The sequence below is a fragment of the Corvus moneduloides genome, chromosome 2 (assembly GCF_009650955.1).
Source record: "Corvus moneduloides isolate bCorMon1 chromosome 2, bCorMon1.pri, whole genome shotgun sequence".
In the NCBI taxonomy this organism is placed as follows: Eukaryota; Metazoa; Chordata; class Aves; order Passeriformes; family Corvidae; genus Corvus; species Corvus moneduloides.
Window position 1 is genome coordinate 33,337,356 of NC_045477.1, and position 19,976 is coordinate 33,357,331.

At 36.5% G+C, this 19,976-nt stretch overlaps 1 protein-coding gene across 1 annotated transcript in view; it reads right to left on the minus strand.

The window, feature by feature from the left end:
- The window catches only part of TENM4 (teneurin transmembrane protein 4), a 1,563,960-nt gene that overhangs the window by 1,210,900 nt on the left and 333,084 nt on the right, over nt 1-19,976 (minus strand). The window contains exon 3 of the mRNA XM_032099028.1: nt 9,230-9,317. The gene's annotated coding sequence lies outside the window, so the exon portion shown is untranslated. The remainder of the gene's footprint in view (nt 1-9,229; nt 9,318-19,976) is intronic.

Sequence of the window (19,976 nt, forward strand, 5' to 3'; positions counted from 1 at the left end):
AAACATTTTGATGCTTTGTGGTTTTGCTTTTTTGTTGGTGGGGTGTTTTTTTCCTAATCCCTGGACATCAAATAACCAAGACAAGGAAGAATAAGAGAAAGAAAAAAGGAGAGCACAAAACCAAGGGAGGTGAAGACAAACCAATTTCATCTCGTTTGAAATTAGAAGTAATGGTACGTGTTTCTGTTCATAAATTGAAAACTTTCTGTTTCAATTCCATATTATTTCTGTGGAAAAATATTTTCCATAGAAAAGCAAGGCTGACAATTTCTCCTGTTCTTTCTGAAAAAGTTATTAGACATGCTAGAAAAAATGCAAGATTTCAACTTCTCTTTTTTTTCAGCATAATTATTCCTATGACAATTAAGAAAAAAAAAAAAGAGAGAGAGAGAGAAAATCAAAGCAAATTACATATTTGGTTTACTAGCAAAACAAAAGTGAAAATAGATTTTCAATGCAAACTTTTCTTGATGGAATATTATCAATAATTTTTTCAGCTTTCTATTAGAGAAAGCTTTTTTCATCCTGTTTACCCTCCTGGGTCTCTTCCAGATGGAAACAAGTGGGACAATCAATAAATGAAGCTGCTCAGCATGGTTGCCAGATTTTACAGATTAAAATCTAGGCCCGGGGAGGGCAATCATGCATGCACATATAAGTGTGCATGCAAAAGTAGGTCCAATGTCTCAGATGTAACGCAGGCCAGCTAGTGTTGTTTTATGCCTGAACATTACCCAGCACACCTGGCGTCAGATCTAATGTATATTTGTGATTTATCCACAAGTTTGCTAAAGCCACTTTTGTGGTTGACATCACTCAGCCTCCCGTATAGACATAAATTAACTTTCCGTGATTGCAACTAGTTGCTGTAAAAAAATTGGGGGAGAAGAATTTATATAGGCAAAGCACAGCAAGTATGGGATTTGACTGTATAAAACAGGATAGTCAGATCACATTAAGAGTTTGGCAGCTCTTCCATTCATCTTTCTGCTAGTAAACCTCATCTGATATGGAGGCCATAAGCAACTGATTAAGAGCTTGCTTTCTCATACCAATCTTCCACTAAAAATATCTGTGAGGTTCTATTTTTTGTAAAAGGAGACATTACAAGATATCTCGTGTAAGTGAATGACACTCATATGAGTTTTGGAGCAGGAAAAAGCCCAACACCTGAAGACAAGCCAAATTATGATCTCAGAGGACTCTATGTCAAGCTTAATGGCTTCTCTGTAATAACCTCAAGTTTATGTGAGTCACATAGATCAGAATTTCATATTAACTCTGACATTCTTCAGCACAAAGTCATGCAAGAAGAAAAAGAAAAGTATTTATTTTGATCAACCCACACACGAACATACACTATATTATTATTTTAGAAGCCCATCTCAGCTTTGCATCCTGTTTTGAAAAGACATAGGGGAGGATGGTTTGGATAATTTGCTCCAGTATCAAATGGCTTGAGCGTGCAAAACAAAATGGGATAGATGCACTTCTTCCTAAAACCCTTTCATTCTGTTTCACATGACTATGTTTAAAGAATGAAGTAAATAAACAGCTAAAGAAGTGTTTTGACTCAGTAATATTAAACAAATTCAATTATTTCACCTACTATATTTTGGGTAGAGCAACAAAAACAAGAACGTAAAACAGACACGCCTCACCAAGGCTATGACATGTAGTCACTCAGCATCCTGCTATTAGTCATTCTCACTACAAGTAATCTACGAGCACAGATTGCAATAATGGTGTTTTTTTCCGCAGCACAGATGTTCATGTTTCCCTGATCATTTTACAAAAGGGTAAGATGGTCTGCAAAGGTCAGGTCTATCTCTTTTTCTAGCATGAATACTGTGATGCTTTGACCATTCAGCACATAATTTAGACTGTCACCAGATTTAAAGACAAGTATGTGTATTTGCTCCTCCACTGCTGCATGATAATAGCTTTCACTATACCCAGGATCACAGCATGGTCACCATTTCATCACCTCATTATTTTCTAAGGCATTTGAAGAAATACTTCAAGCTCAGAATGATGCTGCCTGAAACTGTCTCACTCCTCCAAGGTTAGATGGCAATTTAAACAATATAATATGAGTGTTGTGTATTGAAAAGAAAGCTAAAACAGTGGTTAGAAGGAGAAGTCAGCAGAGGGCTTTGTGAGGTCTCTTGAGATTTCCTTGTGTCTTGGTGGCTGACTGCAAGGAATGTAGATCTGATGGAAAAAAAATTAGCTATGGTTTTAACAGTAAGAGATTCCAAAATATGTCCCTGCACTTTGGCCCTGTATCACTTAAGGAACTAAATGGATTTTTCTGAATTTTCAGAGCAAAGAGGAGTAATACTGTTCTTCTTTCCAGTAAAAACACAGAATCACAGAAACCTAGAATGCTTTGGTTTGGAAGGGACCTTAAAGACCATCTAGTTTTTGCCTCCTTGCCATGGGCAGGGATACCTTCCACTAGACCAGGTTGCTCAGGGTCCCATTCAGCCTGGCCTTGAACACATCCATTAGCAGACATTATTTCCATTTCCCACTGTGACATAGTACCTCAACAGTGTCCTTCATCCTCCCTCATTGCTTAGAACCTAGAATTCAGATATTCTGCACTGGCAATTTGTGTCCCCGGAGATTTGTATTCAGAATCATCATAAACTATCAATGGGCTTCTTTCATATTATTTCCCTGGCCCCATGTAAACTCTGTGAGGTAGAAGGCAAATGTGAATCCACTTCTATATTTTTCTTGATCCCCCTATTTCTCCCCCCATATCTCCTTTGGACTTTTAAGAATGAAGATGATAAGCATCAGATTCCCTCTGTAACATCTTAGACCTAAGAATGCAAAGGAAAAATTAGGAAACTATGGTAGTGCCACATGTTCAGTACTGCTCTGCAATGCAACACATCTCTCTCAATATAAAATAAAGCTAGTCCTCATTAATTGAAAAAACCCCATGTAATTCATTTCCATGGAGGAAGAAAGGATTAAAGAAACAACATGACCACAACTTTAACTGAGATATGGAAAACCCCCCAGAGCAAAACCAAAAAACCCCCAAAAAACAGAAAAAAACCCCCAAAAATCTCCAGTGTAACAGATTTATTTTTTCCCATAGCGGCAGAGGAGATTATATCTGCTGGAAAAAGATGCAGTTTCAGCTTTACTTCAGTTACTGTAGCCTCGTCTTTGACAAATTCAAGAAACATAAACCAAGTGGTGACACTGTAAGGTGGAAATTATAGAGCATAAAAAACAGCGATGACATTGAAATTAATATTGTTCATGACTTGCATCAGAGTAGTGAAAGTGTAAAAAAATATTACAGTTAGTCTAGTGCCTTACATTTTTCTCCCTTTGGGACTTCTTCATCACCAGTCACAGTGCAGTGACTTTGTATGAGAATTTTCAGTAGAATGGTAGAGTCAAAGAGTAGAGTGCTCAAATGTAATTATAAGTCAGTTACATATGCTTGCATTCACCCAGCTTGCTTCATCGATGTTCACGTTAATTTTGTTCAAATTAATTGTATTCACAATGCAGCTTCCTTATTCTCTTTTTTTACCTACTTGAAAAGAGCAGAAGTATTCCTGATATATGAGTCACTATTATGTACTGTCAGATCTCAAAAGATAAAAAATAAGGGGAAAAAAATCATCCAGTGTTGCCACTCTTCAGCACTGGGTTGATTCCAGACCTCCCAATTAACATCATTGTTATTTAAATAAATGTCAACTTTTACAAAGGTTTTTTTTTACTTATTAGCCTTTTGCTCATCTCAATATTCATTAATAAATTATTGTATAAAGTGTGATGGTCGCATAAGAGAGTATGTGGGAAAGCATAACACCAACACAAAAATTATTTAAACAATTAAGCTGCAGGAAATTGGACATTAATCTCCTTCACAAATATTGTGTATAGTAGCATGGATTTCTCTAGCAACTTGCATCTGATTTAAAGTAATCAGCTTCATCTGTTGTCTTAGAAGTGTCAAACATCCATTGGTCCAACTGCAAAAATCCCTTTCTAGAAATAAAAGACATCCCAAATCCCAAGTCATGACTGTGTAAGTCTTAGCCAGGGCAGCTAGTCCTTTTCAAACACACGTCTATATTGCTCCCTTTGCTTTGATTTCACCTAGCTTCTTTCTGTGCTATTCCAGCTCCTTATTTTCAACCCGAATTTTCATTATAACTCTAACTCTGGTAATTTATTTAGTGATTGAAGTAATTCAGCCTTACTATATTGAACATAATTGCTAAATCAAAGACTCTTCTCCCGAGGGAACATCTCTTAATACTAGGGCTGCTTGCCCTTCTGGATAATATGGATGCTGATTGCAAGGCATCTTCTTTACTATCATTTTGTTAATCTGTGGTGATGATGACAAAGAAACCTGGGCCTTTAGTTTGAATCCCTGTGTTATAACTTTGAATGTTACAGATGATATTTGACAATTACAAACAAAGTTAAAAGTAAGAATATATTAGGGTAAACCCAGAAGGCTAATCAGGAGCTGAGCCAATCTATTTCTTTTTTAATAGATTAATCTTTAATTTGACAAAGCATTTTGTTTTAACACGTTTAATTGGTATTAAAAGAGTGTGACTGCATCAGCATATAGAGCACAAATTACACTAATTAGTTTTCTTTCATTTACAACTAATAAAATCTTTCCCATCCTAGATATAAGAAACTAGTTGGAAGTCTAGACACTGCATTTTGTAATGGAATTTTAATTTTTAGTACAGCTAAATGCTCCTCTCTGTCCTAGAACACAGAAACACAATATTTTTTTAGTCTCAAATCCAAGCTTCTGGTTGTAGTTCCACCTCTTTTTTGGCAGTGGCCATAGGGAATGACTGCAGTCCTCAGGAGTAAATTGACAAGTCCAATGTAAATGACTAAAAGCAAAAGATTATCAATACCAATCTTCTGAGATTTCACAGCACCTGGGATATTACTTCCAGCATGGGTCCTACTTCCAAGAAAAATCTGTTTATCGCAATCCTTCTACCAAGGAAAGCACCAAAATACCGCTTAAGAAGATGCCACTCACTATGAGAACACAAATTATCCAGGAACGGTTGGCTTCTGCAGAAATAGTAAGTAGTAAAGTTTTTAATGAGGCAAATTGCCGTTTTGCTTGCATTAGTCTTTCAGGATCCACCTTCTTTTCCAGATTTGTGTACCATGATCATAGTGATTGGTAGTGGGGAGTGCAGGCACAACCGTGAGCACATTACTACACAGAGGAAAGGAGCATGAAAGGATGACACCACATCTGTAATTACCCAGAGTTCTCTCCATATTAGGAACAACATGATGCCAAGACAGAGAGTTATCGCTGTACTGGCACAGCTGAAGATAAAGAGGAGAGCACTGGGGTTTGTTTGTGACATCCTGTTTAAGATGGACATATGATGTGATAAAGTTAAAAGTGCCTTTTCTGACATATTTTAATTCATAAATTCACTCACAGTTGGAGTAATTTTCTATGTTTTCTCAAGGCAAATTTCATAGTACTGTCCTAGATCACATTAGGAAAAACATTTCTTCTTCTTCTTCGTGAAGTTTTCTAGTTAGAAATAGGTTCTTTGACTGCAGATAAAAGTTTTGAAGTACTAAATGCTGAAGAGGTACTGATCAATGGCTTCATTAGGAATGACTAGCTTCCCTGACTGTCAAAATGTCAAGTTATTTGCATTAAAGAAGCAAATACATTTCTGCTTGCCGTGTCTTTAGCAGAGACATGAACTAATTTGAAAATGTACACTTCCTTTGCACATCTTACTTGTTAATGTTTCGAGTTCATTTCAGGTACTTATCCTGTTGCTCATTTTTCATATTTGAGATGGAATGGAGTCAAGTGACTCATTCATGTCTAGTTTTAGAGTTTTTTTCTTTTTCATGTGAAAAGTAGAGAGAATTTCTGAATACATAGAAGAGCATTAGACTTTCTAAACTCTAATTTCACAACTAAGTGGGTACTAGAATGCAATTAATTTTACATTTTAAAGTAATTCTGGTGAATTTAAATGATATCTTTCAGAAAAAAATCTGCAAAATTTGCAAAACGTTTTAATATTTATTTCAGAAAAAAACCCCACAACCAACAAACACAAAACCAGAAAAAAAATAGATAACAATTTACTTCTTCCTTCCCTTTGAAGAGATTTCTAATTTAAAATTGACCTTATTTGGAGTGGTTAAGATCAAATAGCATCCATAGGTAACTTCCAACTAAATCTATTCAGATTATATGATTTACATGCTCTAAGCCTGAATTTTTCCACCAAACATATCAACCTAAGTAATTTATGAATAAGAACCAACCTTAATTAACTGATACAATACACCAAATATTTGAATCAATTAAAAAATGAACTTACAGCACACAATGTGATACCAGAAGTATATTCAAGAGCCTGACATAATGGCCTGAAGGTCATTAAAATACTGGTGCAATATTTGTCTGATTTAAAAGATGAAGAATCATTTTGATACTTTTATAGGAATAGTCAAAAGTAATAGTTTAAAAAGAAAATCACACTGTTGGTTAGATCTCTTTGCATCATGTTTACCATGTTGATCTAAATCTTGGAAGATAGTTGTACTTTTCTCTTTCAGCATACTTCTACATTTTCAGAAAAAACCCCAGGTGAATTCCAAAGTCTATGCTCTAGCTCAGAGAGATAATTTGGAGCAGTCTTAAAGAAAGCCAACTGGAAACTGAATGTGTCCTCATTCCCAAATTAGTCATACTGGAAAACACTGGAATGCTGCATTTCCACCCCACTATTTTGTTGGTGTTTCTTCTCATGGACAAATGGTGCTACCAAGAACCTGACTTCACATAGCAGAGAAAGGGTTGAGAATGAACACAGAACACTTAACCTGATCTCTGAAGAATGAGCAAATAAAATTCTGTTTAAAAGAATGAAAAAAAAATCATCAACAAAGGTCAAAATCTCAGCAACACCTCCAGGGCTCAAACACTCAGTTTCCCAGCCGCTAATGTTGCAGTTTTGAGCAAACAGATTATGCTGCATGGTTTGTGAGATGTCAGTCACTTCTGATAAGGTTTCCTCTCCAAAGACCAGAGCATAAAGTCTACAGCCAAAGAAAGGCAAATATTGCCAAATATCTCCTACAAAATTCTTCTGGACGCAACAGGTCCTTGATCCCTCAAGGTCTGCTGCTGGCAATGCTTCATATGCTCAGGGAAATATATAGGATAAGACTGCAGCACTCTGTATTATGCTGGAATGCATTCCATGCACAAGATAACAGCCTCCTTCCTAAAGGTACTGATATGTCAGGTCTGAAACTGCAGTTATAAGCTTCTAGACTTTGCCACATTCTATAGTCAGTATTTGCAATGCCAAAGTCATCATTGCAAATCAAATACTCTGTGTTCAGACATGTGATATTTGTTTGCGTGGTTGATGCACGGAAATCAGCATAAAGATAAAACACCAACAAACAAAGGCATGAGGAGATGGTCATACAGGTTTGCTTTAGCTCCAGGAGGCTTAAGAGCCCTGAGTTTAATTGTAGTCAATTGAGAAAAATCAACATCTCCTAAGGTCAATGTTCAAAATTAGGCTCCTGCTCTGAAGCGTGCCCCATTTCACATAGGAATCTCCCTCCACCCACTAACTAGAGCAGAACTCATAGGAATATGACCTTATTTTGGGGTATATCACTGAAAGAGGTTATTCAGTTCAGAAGTTAATAAACATACATTTGCAATAACTGCGCAGGCAGTCATTAAAGAGTTATTGATATCCTGTATTAGAGTTGCATGACAAGGTTTTGGTACCAGGGGTCTACAGGAGTGGCTTCTGTTGTCAGACAGAGCCAATGCCAGCTGGCAGAGGACAGACAAACACTGGCCATTACCTTACTCTGATTTGATTGGAAATAAATTAATATGAGGAGAGAGTGATAGAGTGGATTTGGTGAACACCTGGTGTCCAGCCAAGGCAAGCCCACCACATACACAAAAGCAACACTGAGGCTGACAATATTTCTTCATGCCCCAGCAGACAATGAAGGCATCAGGAAGTTGAATGTAGGATAAACTATTCTGCTAGGTACAGCAACAACATACCTGTAGCTATGTGGTACTATGAACAATTAGGATCCCAACCAGGCAGTGGACAGGAGAGTGAGAACAGTATGCAGTTACACATCTTACCTTAGTGTATGGGATGCCTTTCATACTAAGTGTGGTTGATTTGTCACTACAGCTTTTCTCCCACTGTACTCTCCTAACCCTTCTGATAGCAGCTTTACATGCTAACAAACTTGCCCTGTTCCCAGTTTTGGATTTTAGTGCTATGTCCATTATTTTTAGATGCCATCTCTACTGCTCAAAGATGTGTAGCAATGCTGTCAGTGAATTAGGTCACATTTTGATCAGGTAAATGATTTTTTGTCTGTTACATTGTGGAATAAGTTAAAGTCTCCCTGCAGTCAAATCATATGAAATGTTCCTTTTAACTTTTCATATAGTATCTCTGAAGGGTCTTGAAATGCAGAACAAGATCAGAGTATGACAATTGTAGATTAAATGTATCTCTTTAGATTTACATTTAGTGTTTTTCTTCTCTCCTCTGCAAAAATCAATTAAGAAGAACTTATCTGACTGTGGAGGATATAAGAGGTATTTTCTAGGAGGAAGAGTGTAGAAGTTTATTAGTGACCCAAACAGCATTTAAGATGTAGAAACATAATATTTGAGAATTTAAAAGTAGAACCTTATTTGTGTCTTTAAATCTCTAAGTGTCACTCCTACTGCTGATTTTAGAACAAGAGAAGACAATCACTTCATTGGTACCTTTCCAAAATTTCTGTGCAACAGCAGAAGAGAATTATAAAATCCTTGAGAAAAGTGGAAGGAGATATGTTGATAACCATTTCAGTAAGAAATATAAAAGAGACGTCAACCCAAGGTGGATTAGAGATAACAACCCAAAAATTCTTAAAAATCATTTGGTAAAAGTTATAAAACCTGATATTTTTGTTTAATTAAAGTGTTTTTTTTAAAAGCTAATAAAAAATAAAAATAGCTTTATCCTAAAAATAAAAGTGAAAACAAATGGGAGTCTCAATGAATTTTGTATTCTGTGCCTCAGAAGTTAGAATAGTTTTGTGATCCCAGTCTAGGTACAGCTGTACATTTCATCAAGAAAGGTTTGAAAAGAAAAGAAGAGCTTACCTACGTCACCAGTTTCTGGTACTTCATCAATCACGTCTTCACTTCAGAATCATCAGTAGATTAATGTTATCTGGAGGACTACAGTGTCCTGTAATGACAAGTTATAAATCATATGAAAAAGGAATCTATCGTGTTCAGGAAATAATAGCATAGAATAGCCCAACTGGAACCCAGAACATTGTGTTCATCTGCCATTTCTACACAGGTATCTACAAGGAATATATTACTCTTGTATGATGCATCTCTATAACTAAGAAGTGGAGACAAAATTTACATTTTAATATGGGTAAAATATTAATATCAAGTTTTAAGCTTGACATTAAATTACTGTTATTATTTTTGCTTACAGGACCTAAAGGAAGAGGAGTAACTCAATTAACACATTATAATATCCCTAATTATCTAAAATATTTTTGTACATGTCGTGTCATGTCATAATTTTGAGGTGGAACATTCTGAACTCTTATCATCACTTTAATATAAATGAAATTTCTTCTCCTGCATTGATAATCTATGCAGATGGTTTCTCACTCTTATATCAGGATACACTTATATATAAGTAGCACGGGACTGGATTAAAAAACCCCTAATAATCCAATTTAATTACTTTAAAAGGAAATAGGATGACCCTGGAAAGAAACAACAAAAGGGAATAGAGCTCTGCAATGGTTAAACTGATATAGGGGACTCATGTTCTCCTCTCTTTAATTCACATATGAGACTTCAACATTGGTCATGAACATGTTAAGTTTTCCAACAGTGGGTTGATCATTCTGGGCTGAAATTCATCAGTTCATTTGTCTGTCTGTTACACATGTATGTGGAAATTCAGTTCTGAATTTCGGAAGTTCAGTTCTGACTAAAGAAACTTTCCAGGAGAATTGACATATTTCATTAGAAGATTTAGTTTTTGATTTTCTTAAAGAGGAAAATTGTCATAAAATTAGTAACCAGAATTAAGAATGAATCTACTGGTCACAAACCACTAAGCATTCTAATTAGACTTCAAATCACTGTAATTAAGATTTGCTAAGAACTTTGCATTCATGACAAATGTAAGCAAAGAATTTATTTTCGGATTTTTTAGAAAAGTCATGGGGATAGGGACACTCCCTATGTTTTGATGAATGATGATTAACATTGTCAAATTTCCACTGCCTTCAATATATCATTGTCTACCTAGGAGTGTTTAATGTTCTTGGAATAATTCTGCAAGCCCAGAATTGCAGAGTCACAGAACACTTTAGGTTGGAGGGGACCTCTGGAGGTCATCAAGTCCAGTTTCAGATCAGGTTCCACCTTGAAATTCTTTCCAGCCCAGTTTCTTCTTCAGTACACCACTCTACAAATTTCATGAATTATTCATTTATGTTGTGCATACAATTGCACCACAGAACACACACACTATTTTACTAATTTAGGATTAGTATCATAGCATCATAGGATTAAGAGAAAAATGAGATCAGGTACTGAAGCATATACCAGAATATTAGAGACCAAGGAGCAGAATTGTTTTAACCTTTATAAACTGAATCATCACTATCTTGGGACTGATGAAGCAATACCCAAGTTCAATTAAAATTTCACAAATGAGACTTCTTTTTCAAAATAAAGTATATTTTCCCCATATTTCCACCAAGTATTTCACATCATTTGTTGGCTTTCTGTTTTCTTGTCTATACATGCCTCTTGCTTTTTACTATACAGAGATCCTATGGCTGCTATGCCCCCATATATCTTCAGCACCTTCAATATAAATCTTCAGTTAGAGAGGATAAACTCGGGCCTTATGTCTTCATGAACACTTGTATTCCTTACCTTATGGGCTAATAAAGCTGGATATATTTCATATGAGTAATGTTTCCTTTTTTTTCTTCCATGCTCTTTTACCATTGTAGAGTACTGGAATAGTTCCCAACTAAGGAGATTAGTTTTGCAGTGGTTTTTTTTATATATTATGTAACAGCCAGTTTCTAAATATGTGTGGGTTTTGTCACCTAACAGATTAAGTCAGCATACTCTTTGAAAAAAAAAATTAAATATAAATGTAAAAATATCAACTTCCAGAAGAAACATTGGACTACTTTAATTAGCATATGTAAAGTGAACTTGGGCCAGACCAGAGAGTGGAATCTACATGTTGTACTGTTTCCCACTAAGTAAAGAGGACATGCACAAAAAAAAACCCTCGAAAAATTGTTTTGCACTATTCTAGAAATTATGTCCGCTGCCTCTTCTGCAGTGTTCTGACAGTTTTGAAAGAAGCTTATTTTCTTTCTTTCCATAATCATTGAAATAACTCTAAGCAAACTGCTGTGCATCGTATCACTGACTTTAGTAATTTGCAGGCACTTACAATGACTAAAAACAGTGCCACACACAGAGAAGACTGGTGTTGAATTATGCAAGAGCAAGCCACACGTCAGCCTGAATGAGGAAAGTAAGAGCCATGTTGGATATTAAGAAAACATATCAGGTTCAGAGGTCTGCAATTAATCTTGTCAGTGCATGAAGCCAGTCTAACCTGTTTTGCAGGAACACAACATCTCAGTGCGTTTTCTCTTCTATGAATACACAGCCAGCCATGGACATGTGGGATTTTAATCCATTAATGTGATTGGACATAGTCAAATTCTTGAATATTATACTGCATTCTTAGAGGTATTAAATATTTACATCCATTCTTCATAAATGTTGTACAGAGAACAGACAGATGGAATGAGTTTCCATTAGCTAGCCTACAGTATATGCAGATAATACAGATATTTCCAGACAAGAATTACAACCCACTGCCAGCTGGAGCAGAGAAATTTGGTCTGCAGTTGATCCCAGCATCTCTGATTGATAGATAGAAAAGTCAATCTAGTACCCATAAATACACTTTTAAAACAATATTGTCCTTTTTTATACAACCAGCGAAATATCATAATTGAATACATTTACTTTTAGAACCTGTTAACACTAAGATACATGTAGTGAAATTGACTGAAAGTAAATTAAAATAGATTGGTCTCTTTTATTGACCTTGACAAATGTACAAATGCCATAGATGATGATTATGATGATCCTTATACAAAGAAAAAACTATAGACAAGCATGCTGCAAAGGCCACTTCCATTAGAGGGGCTCTTTCTATTGATTGCACGGAGCCTTCCTTGAGAAGCACAGCAGTAGGTATTTTTTAAGGAAATTGATTTTAATGATTAAAAAGACCTTAATTTCCCATTGATGTTTCACAACAGAAGTATTCTGACTGTAAATATAAGAGTCTAGTATAAGTTCCTTAATGGGAACAAATAGATACATTCCCACATTCTTTAACACTTTACAGTCTAATATAAAATAAACTCACAAAAATATGTATAAATTTTACCAGATTATAATGTTTCTTTTCAGGCTTTGCCTTCCTTCTGAAATCAAACACCGTTTTCAAATCTTGAAATAATTGCCAGAGTTCTAACTTTCACAATACATCAGAATAACCTGTGATGATGTTCTAGACATGACTGGAAGGTGGACTGGTTAGTGTTGTGTCATTTTTCAGTGTCTCAGCATGTATAGAGCTGATTATCTTAAGATGTTCATCTTCCCATATGGAAATACCTATAATGCACTTGAGTTTTTATCCATATATGCTTCCAAGGAACCAGTATAAGCATCTATACAGACATTAGAGAACTGTGTAAAGTAGAAAAGTAGTTTTATGTTTTTTGAAATTCGTCACCAAGATGGTAGAATCAAACTTTGCCAGTCCACTAAAATTTAATGAAAAGTTAACATTTGTGACTGATCTTGCTAATAATCATCACCTCTGAACACCTGATAAGTCATTTGAGCCATAATCAGTCTTTTTATGGACGTCTCCTATGAGGTTCATCCTTCTGGATTTCCAACCATGTAGAACAGATTTCTATTTAAATTTCTCCTCTGCATTCAAAAATACTTTAGTGTGAACAAGATCAGAAACTTATGTTCTCAGGTGCCATTTTCCCCGCTCTGATAAAGATAATAAGTGGAAAAGTGAAAAGATAAGGTAATTACCACTCTTCTAAACTTTTAGAGACAGTTATGAAAGTGTGATTTACTGCCTGTTCCAATTATTAGAGTGAATCTCTGTTGCAAGAAGCTGATGTTTCTTGCATGTACAAATCTTGGATTAATTCCATAATTTTTGGAAACAATGATAAACTTTATCAACAATGATACATTTCTATATTAGGATTAGAACTGTACCTTGAGTTGGTTCTTCTGCTCGCTCCCAATGATTTCAGTGGGAGGCAGTTTCAGTTGCCTTGACACATTGGTCTGGACAGCCAGTCTTGCTCAGTAAAAGAGAAGAAAAGCTAAGGACATGAGCAAAAACTAATTTTGTTTCATAAATCAAATACTTTCTCTTGCATGAACTGGAATAAATGTGTTTTGGACTGAAAAAGGGGAATGGAAAGAAGGAGATGGGACAGTTGAGGAACAACCCAGATCCTTTATTTGAAGATGAATGAAGGGTATAGTAAAGCTTTTGTTCAGCAAATCCCTTCCTTTGCCAGTCACTCCGACCCATAGTAGTGCTCTCAAGTTCAAAAAGGAAAACCTGGATATAGAAAGTTATCCAAGTATTAAAGTGATGTCAAAGACCCTGCATTTATTTGAGATCTAAGCTGCCCAAATGTCATATCAAAAACTCGCTAAGCCTTGAAACCACATTTTTATTTTGTAGGAAAGGAAGAATTTTAGTGGCCCAATTTCTTGCTTCCACAAACATGTTTAATAACTTCTGAGTCTTTTAACACAGAAAAATATACTTAATGACCTAAGACAGCAATTTAAACACAGTTTTCAACTCTAGCCTGCTCTGTAATGTTTCTTGGTAACTTAGATGAAGCCTTTTTACCTCATTAATCATTAAATTAATGTATTTTCCTTACAACTTGGAATCTTACTGACCCAATCGATGAGGAATCTAAAAGATGCAGCTGCCTTGCAATGGCAATAAACAGAAGTTCTGAAGTGCAGAGCTAACTAGTTGTTTTAAAGCACAGGCATTTCCAAGCGAGATTGCCTGATCACCTCTGGTGATCAAGGAGCCCAAATAGCTTGGGTGAGTCTTGATTTAAGGAACTGCAGTTCTTTAACCAATGCATGAAGCATACCTTTAGCAGCAGCAAGAGGAAAAGCTAAATATGTATTTAGTGTAACAATTCAAAGCTAAAGTGTTAAGCAAAATAATTTAATTCCTGAGAAAGAAAATGGTTCTTTGCCTTGTTCTCACTACAGCACAGCTGTTTTTCAGAGAGGTGGATATGAAAGTCATCATATGTAAAACAAGTTTTCAAACAGAATAATTGTAAAATGGTATAGCCAGAATTTAGAACTGTACTGGTTTTGCAGAGTGAATCTGTTGCTCTGCTTTTATGCATTTTTATTGAAGTTGAGTAAGCCACAGAAACAAAATCATACAACCAGCTCTTTGGATTCCAATATTTTCACTTGCGTTATAAGTTTTTTCTAGTAAAAAAAGCATCTGATAAGACAAGAAAATCTCTAATGATAGCATTCTTCACTGTTTTGCCACTTACTCATGAATGACTGACTGTTTAGTCATAGATTTGCTGAGAAAAGAGGATAAAGGAGAATCCAGAGCTAAGAGAATGTGATTCCTTCATTAGCTTCCAAAGTTCTTGGGAATTTATGTTAGTTAAGAGATACATAAAATTCGGAGCCAGACTTGTATATTCAGCAGTGTTAGTTACTGGACCTACCCTTTTTTTTCCCAGAAATAATTCTTAAACCAAAATGATGATAGGAAAAATGACATAATAAAAAATAAAATTAAATGCTATGCCGTGATGTTTTCTTCTGACAACTGATCTTCCTATTTCCAGCTCTTCATTTAGCAAAACAGGAGATATCATGAAAAAAAAAGAATCCCCCTAAGTATCAAAAACACAGATAAAAATATCTGAATTTCCTAAACAGTGCTTAATTAGTATATTTCCTTCTCTTATCAGACTTAGGAGTTCCCAGGCCACTGTATACAGTTTTACCTAAGGGATATAAAGTAGCATTTATACTTTAAATGCTATATAATTATACTTTAAACTTATACTATATACTTTAAATACTTAAGCTCCTAAGTACCCTTTGAAATCACAGCTACATTCTGCCAGGCACTGAACAAACACACAGGTGGATCTACTTCCTGATCCAGAAACCGTATACTCCATACAGAAGGAAAAATAAGAGCAATAATAGATACTAGTATGATTATTTCCTTATAGTAGCTCAGCTATGGAATGGGAACAAAAAACATTTGGATCAGATCAGATTATAGGACATACACTCTCCTAAGACTTGCAATAAAGGGCATACACTAGAAAACAGTCTAAAGCAGTGCAGCTGTACACCAGTACTTCCCCACACACAGTCATCCAGCCTTCTGTGTCCCACTGGTTTCCTGAGCCACAGGTGGTGTCTTTGTGCTTAATATTCCTGGGTGAATTCTTTTATTCAATAAATTAATTCAAATGAATTATTTTAAAGACTATGTAACCTTTAGAAATGCATGTTCCTGATACCTGCATGAGTTAGCCAACACTGCTGTAGATATGAGTGTTATATCATCCTGGGATTTAAGTAATTCACAGAGTGTGGAGCAGGACTGACTGCTGGGATCTTATGATTTTTCCTTTCCTTCAAGTGTCTGAATTCCTCATCACTACGTTATGCAAAGCACTTCCTTGGTAGTATTTGATGTGATTATGCAGTCAAGGATCACACTTGTACTACAGCTGCTATTGAACGTTTTAAAGGTTATATTTATTTAAAGAATATCTGGAATACTTCGCAGTCTATACATCTGCCCAACTAATTTAGATTTCGGCAAGTAAGAGTTTGCTGGGATGTTATAGGGATGATTAAGCACCTTAGTACAAATACTACACCACTTTCACTTTCTGTCAAATCACCATGGGCTGTACTTTAAAGAAAATCAGGCAAATGGTTGGATGGTCAACAAAGATGAGACAAAACACTTCTAGATACTTGCAGTTTACCGTGTGCTAGAGTTTATCCATCTGTAGAACAAACCACCTGCCAGCTGTTTGAGTAATATGACTGGATAAGCATTGCTAACTACTCTGTAATAACAATAGTACTTCCAAAAAGAGAAGTTGTATACAAGGTATGCACACTGATGGCTTTTGCAGACAAAAAATGCAAATTAAGGCTCATAAGAAAGCAATCTTACCCTGCCAAAATATTTATTCATGGCAGGCATTATCTGCACAATTCAGAAACGCATACACCACTCCATATCACAAACTGCTGACAAGATGTAGAAAAGGCAATAAAACACTAATGTCTATGCACTTTATTTGTTACTCTGCTGAGGTAGAAGTACATGCATACATTCTCAAAACTAGTTAGAGAGCTGATTGTCAGCAATTCATTCCCTAGCATTTCTGCTGCAGATCCTTCATTCACTTAGCCCTAGAGCCATCAGCATTTGAAGGCAAATGTGGAAAAAAATCCTTGCAGCAAGCAATGCAAGAAGACATTACACATGTCCACTGGAGGACTGATACCTGACTGGAAAGATAAACTGGCCTGAAATTTTAAATGACCTTTTGACATTAGGTCATTGTCCCTGTTCTATTACAAATTAGATGTCTATACCAGGCTTTAAAAATCCTTCTAGTTCTTTTTGTTGGGATAATATGTTTGAATGCACTTTAAAACTTGAAGCACATGAACTGTTTCTCTTTGTATTATTAAATTCTGTATCTTAATCCATAAAAGCAGAAGCATTTTTATTTCACATTATTTTTCACAATCTTTCAGTATTAGCAGTGATATTACTGGAATTAGTTGTAATGCAATACTTCAGCAATGTGTAATCAAGGGATATTTTGGAATAGGTAGTGTATTTTGACATTAATAATTTCCTTTTGAGGGAAAGCAACGTATACAGACAGAGCAGGAAAAGCACTGCTGTGTTTTTCTGAGACCATTGTTAGTTTCACGGTCCTCTTGGGATGCTATGTCCCATAGCATGGCCTAAGATCCTTGTGCTAGAGTACACAAATATCAAATATTCTTTTAAACAGGCATTTTTGGTACTCAGATTTCATGCAAGTATAAATGGACTGATATTCAGTGATAAACTCATGGCATTTCTATCTCTTTTCAGATTACATTGATACTAAGAAGAACACCTCCCATCTCCATCTACTCTTTCACAGAATCAGAGGATCACAGAATGGACAAGGTCGGAAAGGACTACAGTGGTCCAACCTTCCTGCTCAAGCAGGGCCATGCTTGAGAACATTGCACAGGATTGTGTCTTGATGGTTCTTAAGTTATATTCAGTGAGGGAGACTACACAACCTCTGTGGGCAATCTGTTCCAGTGTTCTACCACCCTCATAGTAAAGGTCTTCCTTGTGTTCAGGTGGAACTTCCTGTGCATCAGTTTCTGCCCATTAGTCTCTTGTCCTGATGCTTGGCATCACCAAGAAGAGCTTGGCTTCATCCTCTTGACACCCTCCCTTCAGTCTCTTCTTGAGGCTGAACAAACCCAGCTCTGTCAGTCTTTTCTTGTAAGAGAGTTGGTCCAGTCCCCTAATCATCTTTGTCACCTTCTTCTGGACCTGCTCCAGGAGTCCCATACCTCTCTTGAGGTGCCCAGAACTGCACACAGCACTTCAGATTTGGCCTCACTGGAGCTGAGTAGAGGAGCAGGATCACCACTCTTGACATGCTGAAAATTCACCCCAGGATACCACTGGCCTTCTTGGCCACAAGGACACAGTGCTGGCTCATGGGAAGCTTGTTGTCCACCAGGACCCCCAGGTCCTTCTCTGCAGAGCTGCTTTCCAGCAGGTCAGCCCCCAGGCTGTGCTGCTGCGTCGGTTTATTCTTTCCCAGGTGCAGGAAAAGCACTTTTTGCCTTTGTTGAATTTCAGAAGGTTCCTCTCTGCCCATCTCTCCAACCTGTCAAGGCCCTTCTGACAGCCTGAACAGCCCTGTGGGGTATTGTCCACTCCTCCCAGCTTTGTGTCATCAGCAAATTTCCTGAGGAGACACTCTTTCTTTAGAATAAGAATGACTGCAGACAGAAATAACGCCTATGATAGTTGTATGGGTAAAAGCTGAATTCTTCCATAGCAGTTTGTATAACAGATGTTGAGGTTTCTCTAGTGACATCAAATCAAACACAGCGCATAGAGGTTGATTTTGATCTGCATTCCCATATCTTTGCTAGATACAGATGCCCTGGGCAAAGAATGAACACTGTTCAACTGCCAAAAGCAGGCACAACATGTTCAATGGAATCTTGAGAAGCATAAGAATAAATAAAAATCCTTGTCCATGCATACAGAAACCTCATTATTTTTATTACTAACCCTGCCCAGTCTTACAGAGAGACTTTGTAACTGTAAATCTCTACCAACGGTTTTGTTTCTAAACCGTTTTGTATATTTTCATTACTAGACTCAAAGTCCCCAGTTAGGATGTTATGTTTTAAAACTATGCTGATGATTTTCCTCAGCTCTCTGAATTCAGTGGTAGAGGGGTAAAGCCTTGATTTCATTGCTATGTTTGTTGCAGGGTAGAGGGTTCCAAGGCACAGAAGGGATACAGCCTATTTCTTTTCCTGCCAGTATTGTACCTTTCCTGCCAAACCATGAGAGCAGGATTAGAGAGCTTCTAGATCTCCCCAGTCAGAGGGAAGGCTCTCTGCATTTTCATTCTGTACATTTCTGTTAGCAGATGCTTGGCTAGCTACATTTTATACTGTGCAGATGAAACCACAACAAATAGGTCTTGAATAGAATTACAAGTTCTGCAGCTCCTCTGGAGGGGTCTTTAGTTTCCAGTAATTTCCATATTTGTTAACTCTACCTCATAATAACAGACTCCTCCAAATATAAAGAGGATTACCCAATATTGATCTGTTGCTTGCCAAACTCTAACTCAGGTCAGACTGGAATATCAGAGTTTTCATTCACCAAAATGGGGGATCTTAAAATGCAATTGCAATAATACTAGTTTGTTGAAGTAATATTATACTTGCATTAGAGACAGAGCAAGAGTCTGAAAAAATAACACAAAAAAACAGAGTCTTGTATAGCACAAGAACAGAGGGTCAAGGGTTGAAAATTTTTATGCTTAAAATTTAATGCATTTGAGATGCTGGGACAAACCATCTGTTTTTGCAACTTAAAGAAATTAATATTTAAATGAGATTTTTCAATATAACAGTCTCACACATAATGAACACAAAAGCACCTCAATGAGCATCTCATTTTTTACTTTAGTAGCTTTCTCGTTGAAAAAAATGGAATTTAATTTGCATTGGGAATGGGTGTCATTTGCATTGGGAATGGGTATCATTTGCTTGAGCTGGTGCTGGACTTTATGGATTCTAGGGTGGCTCTTATGTCTAGTCTGAAATCATGTTTTTATACATGCAGTGTTTCCCTCACTGTCTGCAAGAGATGAACAAAATGTGCTTGTGCTCTGAAGTTTGTTTTAACTCAAGGAATGTGTGGGTGAAAATAGGGAATACAAAGAGCCGAAAACTTGCGTAATGAGAAAAGGGTTGGGAGTGAAGGGTGAGAACTAGGACTGCATTCACAGAACATGGTATGCCTGTACAGGGTCTGGGGAAGGTTAGACTTGCTGTGTGCTATCTGAGCCCAAAGAGAATTTCCCACAAGGAAAATTTCACCTGTGTCCTCTGTGGGAGG